The following is a 17081-nucleotide window of genomic DNA, read 5'->3' on the forward strand; positions in this document are numbered from 1 at the left end:
AGAATGCGTAATGATTTTAAAGGTTATGGAAATGATAAGCTAATATTTGAAATATGATGTTCCGACGTAAATTGAAATGGGTCGGAATAAGCGAAAGTGATGAAAACCATAATGAATGGTAAAAAGGGGTAATATTGGGCATCTATGCCAAATAGGTCGAATGGTGGTGACAACGCCATTTGACAATAGCGACTAATGTGGTTGTCAAGTCTTATATTGACGGGAGCGATTAACAAATCAGATAACTGCGTCGCCATAGATTGTGTGATGATTAAAGCGAGGTATAAATCGGGTCTATTTGTTGACCCGGGCCAGGTACGCATAAATAGACTTATAGTTAAAAGTGCAATTTTTGGTTAAATAATTAGTTAAAGTCCTTCGTCGTAAAAGGAGGGACTAAAGTTGACCAAAACGCCCTTGAAGGGTAAATTGGACGACGACCCTTAGAGGTCGTTTAGGAATATGTATTATAATTAGGTGAGCTTTTAATAAGTATAAAGGTTTTAAACATAGGTCTTTTGGGTTAAATGCCTAGAAACGGGTCTTTTTCGTAAAACAACCAACTGAAGTGTAGAATCCGAAAATTTGTCCAAATATGCTAAGTCCACCACAAGAATAGTTGTGGTGGAATGTAAGTAGATAATACAAATGTGGGAAAAGGATGGGTGAAATGAATGAGTGAAATTTAAACTTAAAAGTTCAAATTCTCTAAACGGGTCAAAACGAGTTTCGCGCATAACTGGGGTATTGGCTGTGAAATTCTCAAAAGTTTATGAACCCGTGATAAAGATCTTGAGCCGAATACTTGGGCGTATGAATTACGGTTAACTAGAAACAAGTTTGTGATTTTAACATAAGCGGGTCGAATAATCATAAAAATGGATTTATAAGCCTTACGCTTATAAATCTGAATTTGATATGAACAAAGAAGATAAACGGGTCCGTAATTAAATTACGGACGCGTAGGAAAAAGAATCACGCAAAACGGGTAAGTAGAATGAAAGTTATGCCCTTTTAAAGTTCGTTTTTCGACTAAAACCATAGCTGGGCAGATATGCAGCTCCCAGACCTGGAATCGCTAGAAAAGGGTTTCCCCTGCACCACGCGACGGATAACGTTGTTTCGGGCGCGACACGCGACAGACGTCGCGACACGCGACACGTTGAGACGAGTCTCGCGCGACACGCGAGAGACATCAAAGTTGGAAATAAATATTTTGTTGATTATTTGATGCGTAGAACTTGTTTAAACTTATATTTAGGTTATCAAAACTAACTTTTACGTTGGTTTTGATCATAGGTGATATCAAGTGTACCTGGATGGAGATCAAGCGATGGCAAAGGACGGAACACACGAAAAATGAAGCTTCCGCAAGTTGTTTCGTAGTTATTCTAAAACGATGAATTAAATCACATTATGTTGTATTACTTTAAATTGTAAAAGTTTTTAATAAACCCGTATTTTTCATTGTAATTGTAACCGTAATTACATGATTATGGACTTAAATTATACGAAAATCGTTAAATAATAGCAAGGGTGTTACAAGTTGGTAATCAGAGCTCATGGTTAAAGAATAAAGTGTGTTCGGTTCGAGGCTTGATCGCAAATTTGGTAAGTACATGTATGTTAATAGTTTAGTAGGATTAAAGTGTTGTGAACAACACATAGGGTATTGTGTAATACACGTTACACCAACGAAAATGATTAGTATAATTAACGAAATCACGTGCAGTAAAAAGCCTTGTATTACAATACGTGCATTTATTAATGTTGAAATTACTAACTTTTGTAAATGTTTACTTGAAGGTTACTCGCATCTGAAGATGACGAGAGTTGAACGAATTGTGGATATGACGGTGGAACGGTCCGAGGTATGACAAGCAGAGCATACTCATCAAGGAACTAAATCGCGTGACGATCGCGAACAAGGTTAATGGCATGGAAAGCCCGATAGGGCAAACATTTACAGGTGCACATTTTAAATTTATTGCACGAATAGTAATATGCAACAAATACGTAGAGACTGATCGTTGCATATGTAATTAAAAACTTGGAAAAAGCCTGAATAGAATACCTATCTAGGATATTATTTCCAAGAAAACTAAATAGAGGCGTTACTTACATGGGATGTAATGTGAAAATTATAAAAGGGCATGTATATCAAGTGTTGAACGCTTACTCTGGCCAAGTAAGTAGTAAACACGTGGTACCATGAACTTTTATGATGGACATACTTACATTCGATGTAGTAAGGACGGGGTGAATGAGATAAATTAAAAAGATACCCAAATGAATCAAATAAGCAAAATGTTTGATGATAAATGTAAATGCAAGTCGGATGACGGAAGCGTATTACGTTAGAATAACGAACCCGGGAGAAGGGACAAGGAACAAAGTAAATGAAAATACAGACCGACTAATAGGAATGCTAAGGCATAGAGATAAAAGTTTGAATGTCACAAGTGATGAAATTCACACGGACAAGTCAAACGAAATAAATAAAGAATAAAGGACTTGATTGAATAAAAGTGATATATTTCTCTAAGATGACCAAATAAATTAAAACAAAGTCTTAATACATTCCGGGACGGTTGCTTTAATAATGACTTTGGTAAGATACCCGATAGATGGGTAGGATTTTAAGAATATGCGTAAACCAAGAGACGGGAACGCGGATTAGAAAGTCAAAAGACTCGGATTATGGGCCATGACTAAAAGACGATAAGATTTTACAAACAGAAATTTTTGATAATTACGTTCAACTATTTTAAAGTAAACGGGTCGAACAAAGAACGAAGTTTGACGTTCATAAGTGACGAAGTTTCACTCAAACAAGTCAAACGAGATAAATAAAGAATAACGCTGGAAAATGAAAGTAAGCGCAAGCTGAATAATGAAAGCGCGGAATATTAATGAACCTATGTGATAGGTAGTAAAAGAGTATAGAAAGGAAAACGCAAACCAGTGAAACTGGAGTGTTAAAAACAATAAGATCAAGAACCCGGGTAACGGTTCGAAAGTAAATAGAGGCGTAAACTGAATAACGATAAGAGTGGGACAAACCGACGTGTAAATGACGGAAGAAGTCATAGAGTCGAAAGAATAATTCGAAGGATATTCTGAGTCAATTCCTTTCTTGTTTTGTTAAGAATCTTTATCATCCGGTTTTAGATTGAAAATACGTTCAAGAACATATGATGAAGTGTGATAACTATGCAACTTGTTATTATCTTGTTCTAAATCAGCTATTTTACGTTTAAGCTTAACAACATCTTCAAAATAAGAATTTCCAACTTGTTGCTTTATTTCATACTGTCGCTTAAGCGTATCTGATGTTTCAGAACAATGTTTCAATCTCGATTGAACAAGTTTCATTTGACTTTTCACATCTTCATATGACTCTTTTGTAATATGATATGCAAGTTTTATTGAATCATATTCTTTTTTCATTTCTTGAAATGAATTTTCTTTTTGCAAACATTCTTCTGTCATTGCTGAACACTTTTCTTTCAAAATCTCATTTTCTTCTTCTAAAATCTTACAATTTTGTGTCAGCTTTTCATCATTATCTTTTAACATCTTTTCATTTTCAAACATTTGTTTACATTTGTCTTTGAAAACTCTTTCGATTTTAGAAAATTCAATATCTTTTATTTTGAATTTTTCATCTTTTTCAGTACAAGCACTGCATGTTTCCATGCATTTCTTGCACTGTTTAACAGTTTTATTTAACACATTAGAAGATTCAGTTGAAATATTTACCTCAGTAGTTGGCACCTCGGCTTTTTTTGCCGTCTGCTTCTGGTCAGCTTCCTTCTCCTGTTGTTCCTCAACAACAGCTTCCCCAGCATCAGCTACATCAACCAACTTCTCATCATCTTTCTCCTATTTTTTCCTCTTCAACTTCTTTTATCTTCTTCAAATTTCTTCATTCTGCTGTTTTTTAGTAACAGCTTCTTCTACTGATTTTTGTTTTTCTTCACCAGCTTCTTCTTCTTTTTCCACTACCTCTTTCTCTTCTTCTGCAACCTTCTTCAATTCATCCACCAGATTTTCAACATTTTTCTTCATCCTTTCTTCATCTCTCTGTTTCAGACTTACTGTCATGACATCTTTGATGATCTTATCTAGCTTTTTAACATAATTTTTGTCTTTCTCAACATTTGAATAGTATTCGCCGGACAGAGGGATTACTGCAAGAACGCCGTTATACACCACTTTGCTTGGATGGACAACTGGTTCTCTTTTGCTATTGACATAACACTCACGTTTCTTATCCCATCTTCCATAATTCCTAGCTTCCTCATACTCTTTCTCCATTTCTTCAATTCTGTAATCAACAATACATCTTTCTTTTTATGTTTTCTCCTGTAGAATCTCTTCTTTCGTTTTCTCTTTCACCACAGATACAAATGCATTCTCTTTCACTTCAGCAATCAATGCTATTTTATCATCTTCCGGCATATATTTTCTCCAATCAAAACCTTCATCATCATGAACTGCCCTGGGTCTAGAACTACTGTCACGAATTGTTAAATTGCTTGTGATTTTTCTTTTGATGAACTTCCAGCAATCCACTTTAGACTCTCTCCAGAAGTATGCTCACCGGTTTTATGATAAATTGCCTTTTTATAGTAGTCATCATGGAAAGGATTACCATGATCAGCTACTTCTCGGTTAACACACTCCCTTTTGAAGTGACCCTTCTGCTTACATCTAAAACATGTGACTTTAGACTTGTCAAATCCAAGCTTTGTGCTTAACAACCCTCCCAGATCCTGTCTTCTTGTTATCTCCATAAAATGTTGTGCCCTTCTAATACCACTCGCTAAACACCATCTAATATCAATAAGTTCCATCTCCTCTGGATCTATCTGGTCATAATCTTCTTTTGTTAACTCGGGATTTCCAATTCTCCCGGCTACTAGACTCTCGTACGATTCCAGAATTGAAGCTAGAAAACTCATTTGTTGTTTAGCTGCATTGATGCTCATTGTTGGAGATTTTTTCAGCTTTAAAGCAATGTTGCAGAGAATCTCATCAGGTTCTTCTGAGTTTGAAGCTGTTGAAGACGAATGAAACCCTGGATTGTAACTTGACGAGCTTTTCTGTGAGTCTGTCGACTTTTCAACACTGAAAGTTGTACCAATTTTTGGTGACTGATTAGTCTGCACTCAAGGTACAGTTCCCCTGTAGTAAAGACCCATATTTTGCTTATATAAAGAACTGCTCATTTTGCAATGTTTTTGCAATTCAAGATCATGACTCTCAATTTTCTCTAGGGGTGCAAACGAGCCGAGCCTAGCCCGAGCTCGACCAGGCTCGAGCTCGAGCTCGTTTAACATATGAAAGCTCGAGCTCGAGCTCGGCTCGATTCGAGCTTTATTTCTAAAGCTCAAGCTCGACTCGAAGGTAATTTTTCAAGCTCGAGCTCGGCTCGGGCTCGACTCGCTTAGTATTTATTAATTATAATTATTGTTATACATATAATTTAGTTATTTTTTATATTTATATAAATGGTAAATTAAATATATGTTTAATCTTTTATATAATAAATAAAACTCATTGTGGGACAAGTGTCAAATTCTCATGCCATTGTTTTGGTGGGTTTCCCGCTCAATTGATTGGACCCATTTTTAACAGGACCCGGCCCACCACAATACAACCTATGCTTTTATTTTTGCTATCTTCTCTCTTTTCTGTTTCCTCAAACTAAAACCCTGAACACAATCCCCATGGAGACGCCACAAGATTGAATTCCCGATAAGATTGAAGACGCCACAGTCTTCCCATGAATACCTTTTTAATATCCGATCTCCTGTTGATTGATGAAACGACATTGAAGACACCCCAAGATCGCTGATTGTGTGAGAAGTTATGTCTCCATTCGAAGTGCTCTATACAAAAACACAAAAATGCGGCTGATATTGGTAAGTTTTCTTTGATTTGTTTTACGTGAATAGAAAATTGTATGGTTATTTGGCTAATTTTAGGGTTTAAGGATGGACGTGTTTTTAAATGTTCTTTATGACTAGAGAATAATGATGTTGAATCTGGAATCTTGACTATATGTAAATCTTATTTTCATATGTCTTAATCCAGCTTCTCTCTCTGATGTGATTCACTTTATTAATGGTGTATTTCTGCTTGATTTTGATAATATTCCTTCTTTGTCGAAATCACTCACCGGTAAAAGATATTGCTTTATGCATACTGGTAATATTATTTATTCAACTTAAAGATTTAACTTAGTTAACCACTTATATGTTTATATCATATCTACTTTAGTATTGGTGATCAACGGCAACATGATTTTATTTACAAATCAAAATTCTATTCTATTTAACATTATATTGCATCTTGCAATCTACCATATGAGTAAATATAGGTGTTGTGATTTGATTACTGTTCTATGACTAATATTACAATTTTACTCCGGTAAAGAATGAATGATAATCTTTTTTTGTGTGTAATGATTTTCTCTAAGATTTGTAGATTTACAACTTAAACAAAGGTGATTAGCGTAACTAAAAAACTCAATAAGTCGAAAAAGGAATCAATTTAGGTAGCGAAATTGTTTCTTTTAATATATGATCTTAGCACATGTTATCAATATAAATGTAGGCGTTGTCGTGAGAAGTAAAAATGATGTGTTTATAGTAGCTTTACTTGGGGTCTCATTTTTCTTTTTGTTGATCGACTTTGTAGTTGATGAAACTTAATGTAGGGCTAGACTTGGTAAGACTTGATGAAACTCAATGTCATTACTATAAAGACGAGTCTTTTTTGGGCAAATAAAAGCATTAGTAGTTGCATGTCCACAAAAAAGAGTCCTAAAATCAAATCACTTTTACATGTACTTGATTAGTGGCATATTTTACACTATTTAAGCGTTGTTAATGTTATTTTAGGAGAAACATCTTGAAAACTGTGACACGCATAATGTGTGTACATATGATGGTTCTTGAATTAGTTGGTTTTTATCAACATGAATTGCTATTATAATGTTTAATAAACTGATCTTTGTAGCTAACGAGGCCATTTTACAATTTATTGCTATTTTTAACCAATGATTTTAATGTAATTTTTGTAATTATATATTTAATTCACAATCTTGACTTATGTTATAAAGTTTAAAGTGATGTTATGTTTTTTTTTCTGTAGGTGGATTAACCAACGGTTATAAAAGCCACATTGCAGAAAAAGAATTAACCGATGAGACTTACAGTCCGGATGATGCTCTAATTATCATGATATTCGGAATTGCAATGCATAATAATAAAGTTGTTCATCTACATCCAGTAAGTATAAAAAGAGCTTTTAAAATATAGGAATTTGTTGTTTATCAAATTTGACATTCTATAGCACCGTATATACATAAGTTAAGTTCGTGTTTTTATTTGGGTTTTCGAACTTATAATCTGATTTTTACAAATTTCTAGTCGTCGTAATCATATTTGACTAAGCAATTTTTGCTTCTTTTTCACCCGATTATTGAAGGGATAAATATTGGATTACATTTTGTTTGTCACTTGAACTATAATTGGGTTAACTGAATTGCAGCTAGAGTCTCTCTTCTATGATTGCTGGAGTTTATTCCAATGATATTAAGTTGCAGCCAGAAACATGGTAGCTGGGTGGGAATAAAATCGCTCCGACGTTTGTTCACCTTTAATAACTTGATATTTCTCTAGGTCTTGCTGGTATTCCAGTTGTGGTTGACCTTGCCAGTATGGAAAATGCCATGAGCAAGCTTGGTGGAGACTCTAAGAAGACCAACCCATTGGTGAGTAATTTCTATTTTATTTTTGTTTTTAAAATGAAGTCTTCATTATTTGGATATATTGACCTCGATGGAGTTGCAAGAGAAGTTAGTGCCCGGTGGTCGGGACATGAAGGAGTTCACAGTTCTGCCCCTACTTTCGTGGGTAAAGGAGAGTAAGATGGGTTGAGTTAGGAAACACCTCATAACAAATTTGAACTGAAATGGGATGGTTTTGGTATGGGTCACAATGGGTCATCTAACTTCCATCAATTTTGCAGGTCAAACCTTCATGCTTTCATTAAAGTAGGAACCGAATACTTATCAAAGCGCATTCAAGATGGTGGAACCGAATATGTAAAACATTATTTGTGGACACACAATAGTGTAGTATTTAGCGACATTTAAGTTCATGTTTGTTTTTTCTTTGCTAATATCACATATGGGTTATATTATATTATGCACATCTTTTACTTAATATTTTATCTTTTGTTCAACCCGTGTAGCACACGGGTCTCTAACCTAGTATATTAATAAAAAATAAAGAAAAAGAAAGCTCGTTAAGGCTCGCGAGCCGGCTCGAGCTCGATAAGCGAAGCTTAGGCTCGAGCTCGTTTTAGCTCGCTCGTTAGAGTTTTTTTCAAGCCGAGCTCGAGTAGCTCGCGAGTAGCTCGGCTCATTTGCACCCCTAATTTTCTCGATCAAAGCATCCAAAGTAATCTCATCAAACAACATATCATTTTTCAAAATAAACACAAATGTTTGCCACTGATCAGCACGTGGTAAAGCTTCAATGATTTTATCAATAATTTCTTCACGGGTTTTTGTTATTCCAAATCTATCAAGTTCAATTTTAAGGTGACAAAATCTTTCAATTATTTGTCTTACGGATTCACCTTTTATGCCATCAAACAAATCAAATTCTTTTTTAAGCAATGATATTTTATTCTTTTTAATCTGCTTTCCACCATCAGCTTTCACTCTTAATGCTTCCCACACAGACTTTGATGACCCATAGTGATTAAGCAATGCAAAGATGTCATCTCTAATCGACTGTTGGATTAAGGCAATCATTCTTTGTGCATAAGAAAAATTCTTTTTATCTTCAATCGATAAGCTTTTAAGTGGAATTTCTTCATTTTTATCGTTTACCGGTCTGCTATACCCAAATTCCATACAAAACCAACTCTCATGCGCATAAGCTTTTGCCCAGTTAATAAATCTTTCTTTCCACCAAGTATAATCTTCAATACTATCAAGTTTTGGTGGTTTTGAGTTAGTTCCGTAAAAATTATCATGATTAATATTTTCAATAATAGCTTTCGAAATGCTTTTTGGTGCGACAGTTGATGTTTCGGAAGACTCTGAAGTATAAGCTTTGTAGAACGTGTTATAAAACTCTTCTGCCATGATAACCTGCAAATACAATCAAATACTTGATCAAAACTGAAAATCAAACACCAAATACCATGCTTTCGTACGAAGCTGGTATGTTCGAAGCTATACTGCTAGGTTCGTACGAAGGTGGGTTCGTACCAAGCCAAGCTGTTCAAAAATTTCAAATGTTAACTGCCTTCGTACGAAGCTAGTATATGGCTTCGTTCGAAGCTACTCTGCGATGAACATTGTTACGTTTTTCATGGTTTTTCACTGATTTGATCACGATTTTGTTTGAATTTTGATCTGAAAATTTGTAGGCTTATTCAAAAACAGTTTTCACACAACATACTAAAAAATCAGTCGTTTTTAACTGTTAAAACTTCATGAATCTGACTTTTAAGTTTTAAAAGAAAAGTAGAAGAAGAAGTGTAGAAGAAGATATGATAATTTTGCTCTGATTCTGATGTAGAAACTTCAATCTTCGTGTCTCTGATCCTTGCAAACAATCACCCGCTCTGATACCACTTGTGAATTTGTTCCCTAGATTGAATCTTCAATCGATGAATACGTACCGACACGTGATATGTGCGGAATCCAATCACGTACGTGGATGAGAACATGAAAATGTAATTAATGTTGATTTCTATTAAGACTTTAACAGTACAAAACCACGAAATCAGTTGGGCAGAACTTCGCTTCAAGAATACCCAAAAGTTACAAATGAACTAGACAAGACACCTATTTATAGCCTTCCTGGCTTCGCATAAGAACAGATTGGCTTCGAACGAAGCCATCAGCCTTCGTAGAAGGCACACTTGAAAGACATCTTGGCTTAATACGAAGCTCCCTTCGAACGAAGACACATTTCCTCAATAGCCTTCATGACTTTCTCTGTTCAGCACCAGTCTTGTCTGATTTGTTTCAGCTACGATACGTGATTGACGCAAGCAATAGACATATGTATTCACAGTAAACCTGTGGAAACATTCCTAGAGGTGTTCCAAGATTTGTAAGAGAAGAAATGATGAAGAGAAGTTGAAGAAAAGTAAGTTTACATAAGTTTATATAAATCAAAAAGTAAATCTGACTTTGGAGCCTTATGTAAGTGATGTATCATGTTATAACACTTGGTGAAGCCTGGATAACATCCTTGAAGGTCGTCCAAGTAGATTGGTACAAGAAAACACAAGAAAAGTAGAAGGAAAGTGCTCAAAACTCACTGTTTTGAGCAAAGGTATGAATCTGCCAACAATGGAAATTTGGATTAATTTGAGAGGATTTGAGAGTGAATTAAGAGTGTGTAAAGGATTAAGATAGTGTGAAAGACTTGTATTTATAGTGTGGAGGTTAGGGTTAGTGTTAATTGTAAGTTAGGTGAGTAATAAAGGCATTTAGGTGGGAGTTGAGGTGCAAAAACGAGCCAATAATCGAGCTAGAAGTGGGCTGTGCGGATTGAGTCTGCCCCGCGCGTCACGGAAGCCGAGGTGAGTTCTATCACGGGTCGCGGCCGAGTATCACCAGTCATTTTTTGTTTTTTTGTCACAAACAGCCCCTAGACTTTAGTATTTCAATGTTTTTCATATAAAAAGTTATGTCTTGTATAATTAACATATTATTTAGTATAAAACACATCTAAAAGCATAAGTCGAATATAGCAAATATAGGATTATGTATTTGTACGTATAATAAGTATCAAAACACGTATTTACAATCGATTGTAAGTAAATCAAATATGAGTTTACGCGTGAGATGAAAGTATATCAACATGTATGTAAGTTGAATGTGGGATGAGTATGTATAGTAAATGCATAATTTAAGTAAAATGACCAAGTTTTTATTACGATTAAAGCATCGGATTATATTGATCGACAACAGAATATGATTACAAAGAATACGAGTTTCCATTAATATAATCCAAGGCGAGCTTTCTAAATAAATGAAGTTCTAAAAAGCAAGGCGTTACACCTAAACTTTTTATAAAACCCTACACCTCCACACCCAAAAACCAACACGATAGCAGCCATCCCGTGGACGCAAAAAGAAGACATCGCACTTTGCGAGTCGTGGGTCGAAGCTTTAAGCTACTACACGCCACGCAGTCGGTAAAGCAGCCCGTTTTGGGGGAGAACTTTACAACACTTCTCGGTCCATAGTGGTGATCACACTCTGTGACAACCCTCACAATTACAGGTACTGTACAAATTAATTAACTTTAATTATGTGCTTAATGACTGTGCTTGATTACAACTGACACTTTAAACTGCTTACTGATTTATGTTACATACATACATGTGCATCCCTTTACATACAGTCACTCCATTTATTCATACAGACTCTTAGTGACAAACCTGATGCACAAAGCACAGTTAGCACAGTGAGCGGATAACTCAGACGCGTGCTGACAATGCCAGCACATAGACAGACACTATATTGAGGCCAGTATGGGCCAGGGACAAAGTACTACACGAGTATGGAGTGTAGGGAAGTGAGGACCATAAGACTGTGTCACTAGGTGATAGTTTGAGTGCCGGAAAGTGCCTAAAACCCATTTTGAGTGCAGAATTCTGCATTTTCAGCAACAATTCAGCTTTTAACATACTCGTATTATATAGAGAATTGACTAAATGGTCCTGAACACTTTCCTAAGTGTTGGAAATTAAATTCGTTACAAAAAGATGCATAAAAGACACAATGCGGTACAATTTAACGCTTTAACGGAACGATACTTAACCGAACAACCGGACACTACCCGGGACACCAAAATTTTGTCAAAAACATTACTTCATTATTCTTAAATAATTATGGTCACAAAAATCCCCACACACTATAGAAACATGACATACAGTCACTATTCTAGAAAATACCCTTAACCTCCTAATTATTTACCCACTAATTATCAAATTTTACAATTTACCCCCCCCCCTAACAAATTTCGGCCCTCATCATTACCATATATTTTGTTTGGATTTTATTTTTATTCCCTTAATTTTGGTTGGCCAAAAATCTAGATAATCATTTCTCTAGGTTAGTTAGAGTGGCTTATGAGTTCCAATGCACTCTATATCATCACCACCTTCATTCACTCTCTCACCTCACTCCTCTCTCTCTCATTTTCGGCTCCCCCATAGCAGCCACCATCACCACCATTTTAACATCACCATCTTCTTCATATTCAAGTTCCATTCAAAGCTTTGAAGGATCCATGAAGGTTGCCTCTTGAAGAGCATTCAAAGGAGCTTGTTCTAGCTTTTTTATCATCTTTTCTCAACATTTTTCTCACTAGAGATTCATCCCTAGCTTTAAGCTAGTAGTAAGTCCTTGCTAAACCTTTGATCATCTTGTTTTGAAGTTAAAAGTTGTAGTATAATGCTATTTACAAGAACATTGAGTGGATTAAACTATAAATAAACATGTTGATTTACATTTTTAGCCGACTTCAACAGGCTGTAACTGGACCTTTATAAATCAAAAAACTGATTTTCTGAAGCCTAAATTATGTATTTTTGAACAACCGATCAAATGGCACTGGAATCGTAATTTTTCGAGGTCGTTTACTATTTTTAAAGGACTGTTTTTGGACAGCAGCTCAAGCTGTGTTTTTACTGCAGAAAAAGTGTGTTGTATTCGGAGTCATAACTTGAAACCTGAGTAGAATCAGCTCATAGGATTTTTACTGTAGGTGGTCACTGTTGTCGCCGTGATCCTCCAACTGGAATCTTGTCAATTGGACGTACGATTAATTTTTAGTGAATTATTCCGTAGACTGCAATTAGAAAGTAACAAATCTAATTGCAGTCGGGTAAATGAATTTCTATAAAATATTGGTGATGAACTGGACCCCGATATTTTTACATAATAAAATTTGGATGTGTGAGACATTCTGTAAAAATTTGGGAATTTTTGGAAAAGGTTAACTATTTTATAAAAATCCTCTAAAACAGTCCAGTTTTGATTAATAAAGCTGAAACAACATAAGTAATGCTTTGCATGTCTAAATGTCGGGTTGGTTATTTGAGAATGATCTACGGGATATATGTAAAAGAAAATGATAAGCTATTAAGCATGGACACCTCCATTTACAAAGGAGACCATGGCGAAATTTTCCAAAAATCCAACACTTAGTAAATATTTACTAGACGTGAGTTACTAGAACATTGAACGAACAAATATCCCAACATGACATATGATTAAGTTAAAATATTAACTATTTTGACAAATAATTATCACGCGGAACAATATAAGAAATGTGACTCAAAATACTAAACTCTAAGCCAAGGCACGGCCGTTCGTCTAATAGACATTAGTACGTTGTAGGTTGTCGTGTAGCAGACAGAGTTTGAGATTCGATTCAAGACGCACTACTGTGAGTTCATGTCCCCCTTTTCTCTTAACTATTTTTAGCTTTATACTTCGGGGTGGAATACATGTTACAATTTACAGACGCTTATATAAATGGTATGGTTAGCTTAAGGAGGGTTTAGACGCTTAGATCATGTGAAAGGTGGGTACAACACTTAAGGCCATTAATCTTCTTCGTTGGACCGAGGGACATGAGTGATAGATCTATTTGGGTATAGCGAGCTCACACCCATGAGGCCAGGGAGGCCCATAGTGGTGACTGTGTCTTACAGCCGGAGGCCCGGTATAAATTTGCTAGGTTTGAGTACTTCCTGCACCGTTTCACACATACCAGTGGCTTTGCAACCCATTGGCGATCTCTTTTATTTTATGTTTCCTTAATTGCTACATACCAGGGTTTTCATACATACAGACGCATTTCAAAGGTTTATACAGACTCACATACACATGAACTCGCTCAACTTTTTGTTGACTTTTCAAACTACATGTATTTCAGGGAATTAATCGGATCTGGCAAGTGTTGCATGTCAGTCAAGCTGCGTACTAAATAAGGATGTCATCCAGAGTTGTAGGGTTTGGGAAGTGTAACTCCTTCCTGGACGAGTTGCATGTCTCTTATCCTCGTTTTGTTGGTAGTCTTTCGTTGAGTCTTATGAACTCATTTTAAACAAGTCATGGTTTGTAATGTATTTTGTGGTTGATGTCTTTAAAGACAATATGTTATGCATTTTCTAAACTATTTTAATGGATGAACATCACGTATTTTTATTATATGGCATTGTTGTGATTGTTGCTATGGTATTAAGAAGTCACACCAAATAAATCCACGCTTCCGCAAAAGCCAGGGTGTGACACGAACCGTCGACGCCCTATCTTCTCGTTTTAGGACAATCCGTATGGATTGTGAAAGATTCGAGCAACTCCATACCGCCGTGGAGCACCAGGGGGTAACCTCGGGGAGGATGACGCCATACAAGTCACTCTCATCAACTATCGACACGAGGTTGAACGTGAATTCAAACACGTTTCGGAGTGGCAAATCATTAGGTTTTTTAGAGTAAAGATCCTATACAAAGGGCCCAAAGTGTGAGAAGTGTGAGAAATATTGTGGAGATGACATTGTCCTCAATCTAAATTAATTCAAAAGGGTAAACAAGTAATTTTCTCATTGATTCAATTAATTGATAACCTTCCATAACCGCCACCAGTAATTATAGGAATACGAATTTGTATTTTTTGTAAGATCCATTAAGATTCTGTGAGTTATCGTTCATCAATTATAATTTCTGAATATCGCAGAATGAAGGTTTTATAGAGTGTTATATAGTGATGGATGTAGAATGAAGATTTTTATACAGTGTTATAGTGTTATATTTTCTGGTAGCAGTTCTATAATGGATGTATAGTGTTATATAGTGTTATATAGTATTATATAGTGTTATAGTGTTATATTTTCTGGCAGCAGGTCTATGATGGATGTAGAGTGTTATATAATAATGTTATATAGTGTTACATAGTGTTATATAGTTGTATACTTTTGTATAGTGTTATATAATGTTTATATAGTGTTACATAGTGTTATAATTTTCTGGTAGCAGTTACACATGTCCGGATTCGTAGAATAAGGATGAACAAGGATCGCTAGAATTTAGGAGAGGTTACCTTATTTGAAACATATAAAAAGACACTACTACCCCTACGATTTTCAAATCAGTCTAAATAATTAAACCACAATTTACAATTTGGTCAATATTGATCTCAACCATTAGATCAAAGATCTAATGATTTAAAACACTTCTTACATTTCTCACACTTTAGACCATTTTTAGTTTTTACAATATCCCCAACCAGGTTTTATATATAAATTATGTGTTTTTAATTTTTATATTATGTAATGTTTATTTTGTGTGTTTTTTAGTTTTAATATTATGTAATGTTTTTTTAATTTAATGTTATGCAATGTTTATATATTAATGTTATTAGTTTAATTTCTAGTTTTGTTTTTTATAAAATTTTAATAGATTTTATATAGTTTGAATTATAAAATAAGCACAAAGGTTGTGCCACATGTCGGAAAACGCCAAACATCAACATCGTGTGTCACACTGTCGGTTTAAACACCACGCCATGTTATAGGGTTTGATCCACGTATCTCATAATTTTTTGTTTTCAAGCCCCTCCACACCGTGTGGTCTAAATGACACGTTAACCCGATTCGTATCTATTTTTTTACTATATCCACTTAATTTAAACCTAAACTATCCCAATTAGGGCTGACATATTATGTATACCTGTACACGATAATACACAAACACGATAATACATGATACACGAAATCCCACACACGAACACGACACGATAAGGTTTCGTGTCCAGTTTTCCATACACGAACAGGAAATTTTTTTAACAGATATACATGATAATTACCTGTAAATACCCGTTTAGGAATGTTTCAACAGTTACATAATTAGGAACCTGTTTAGTGAAACAAAAGTTGCCAAAAGTTCACAATAGGCTTAAATAATGCATAAACGCATAATCCGTAACAAGTTTGAAAGAAATTTCATAAATGACAAATCACAAAAGGTTTAAATTAATCATAACATCCATTCAAAACAATGTAAAGTTCATTGGAATGGGAACGGGAAAGGTTAGGGAACTATAGGGATTAGTGATAATATCAGGTTTTCAAATCATATGGTCACACTAAATTATATTTTTTATTATATTAAAATTGTTAACATGTATTAACAGGTACTAAGCAGGTAAACATGTATTTTACCTGTTTAGACACAAAAATTAACAGATATTTTCGTGTCTACCTTTTTAGTACCTGTTAAGACCATATACGATACTTGTTAACTTCGCATAGGTTCGTATCGTGTATTCATGTACGCGTCGAAAATTACCGCCCCTAAGACTATGGGGTGTGGGGCGGGGGTTGGGGCGTGGGTTAGGTACAAACGCCCAAGTCACCACCCCGGGTGGGCTTGGGTTTCAGCGTGGCCCCTTGGGCGGGGTTTCGGTCCGGGCGTTGGGCATGCCTAGTGGTCTTCCGTGGCGGGCTCTCATTGGCTGGGTGGGCTAGGTCATAGCGGCTATGTTCAAAATTTAAAAAATAACCATTTGGCCAAGCCAAACGGTTCACCCAAGTCACTATGAAACCCCCCAACCTCACCGCCTGTCCACATCGCTACCCCAACCCTTCACTCCACCTATCCGAACCCGCTACCCACACACACTTGATAAATTGCCTCTTGGACGCACGAGAAAGAGCTAGCACTTGTCACGAGCGTCGTGGACGCGATGAAGGGCCGCCAACCCGGTGAGACCCGTTACTGGCCGGAAGCTTTCGCTAGCTACAGGCACAACGTGGGGAACGACCGGCACAATTTAAACGCGTGCCAACACAAGTGGCACGAGCTACGACCGTTTTAAAGCCTACTACGACAGCGTCCCGGGCGGTGATATAAGTCACGAATACCGGGTGGCGGTGGCCAACATCGAGTTCCAGGGCAAGGAGCGGAAGCCATTTGACAAGCTCGCCCTGTTCGAAATCTACCTAACGCTTTAGGCTTTT

At 36.0% G+C, this 17081-nt stretch overlaps 1 long non-coding RNA gene across 1 annotated transcript; it reads left to right on the plus strand.

Moving 5' to 3' along the window:
• The first annotated feature begins 6941 nt into the window (after positions 1–6941).
• LOC118492541 lies at positions 6942–8198 on the plus strand. Its single transcript, XR_004894383.1, has 4 exons — positions 6942–7080; positions 7165–7301; positions 7564–7786; positions 8044–8198. It is a non-coding gene; the product is annotated as an uncharacterized LOC118492541 (long non-coding RNA).
• Positions 8199–17081: the final 8883 nt, after the last annotated feature.

Source organism: Helianthus annuus, chromosome 5 (assembly GCF_002127325.2).
Source record: "Helianthus annuus cultivar XRQ/B chromosome 5, HanXRQr2.0-SUNRISE, whole genome shotgun sequence".
Classification (NCBI taxonomy): domain Eukaryota; kingdom Viridiplantae; phylum Streptophyta; class Magnoliopsida; order Asterales; family Asteraceae; genus Helianthus; species Helianthus annuus.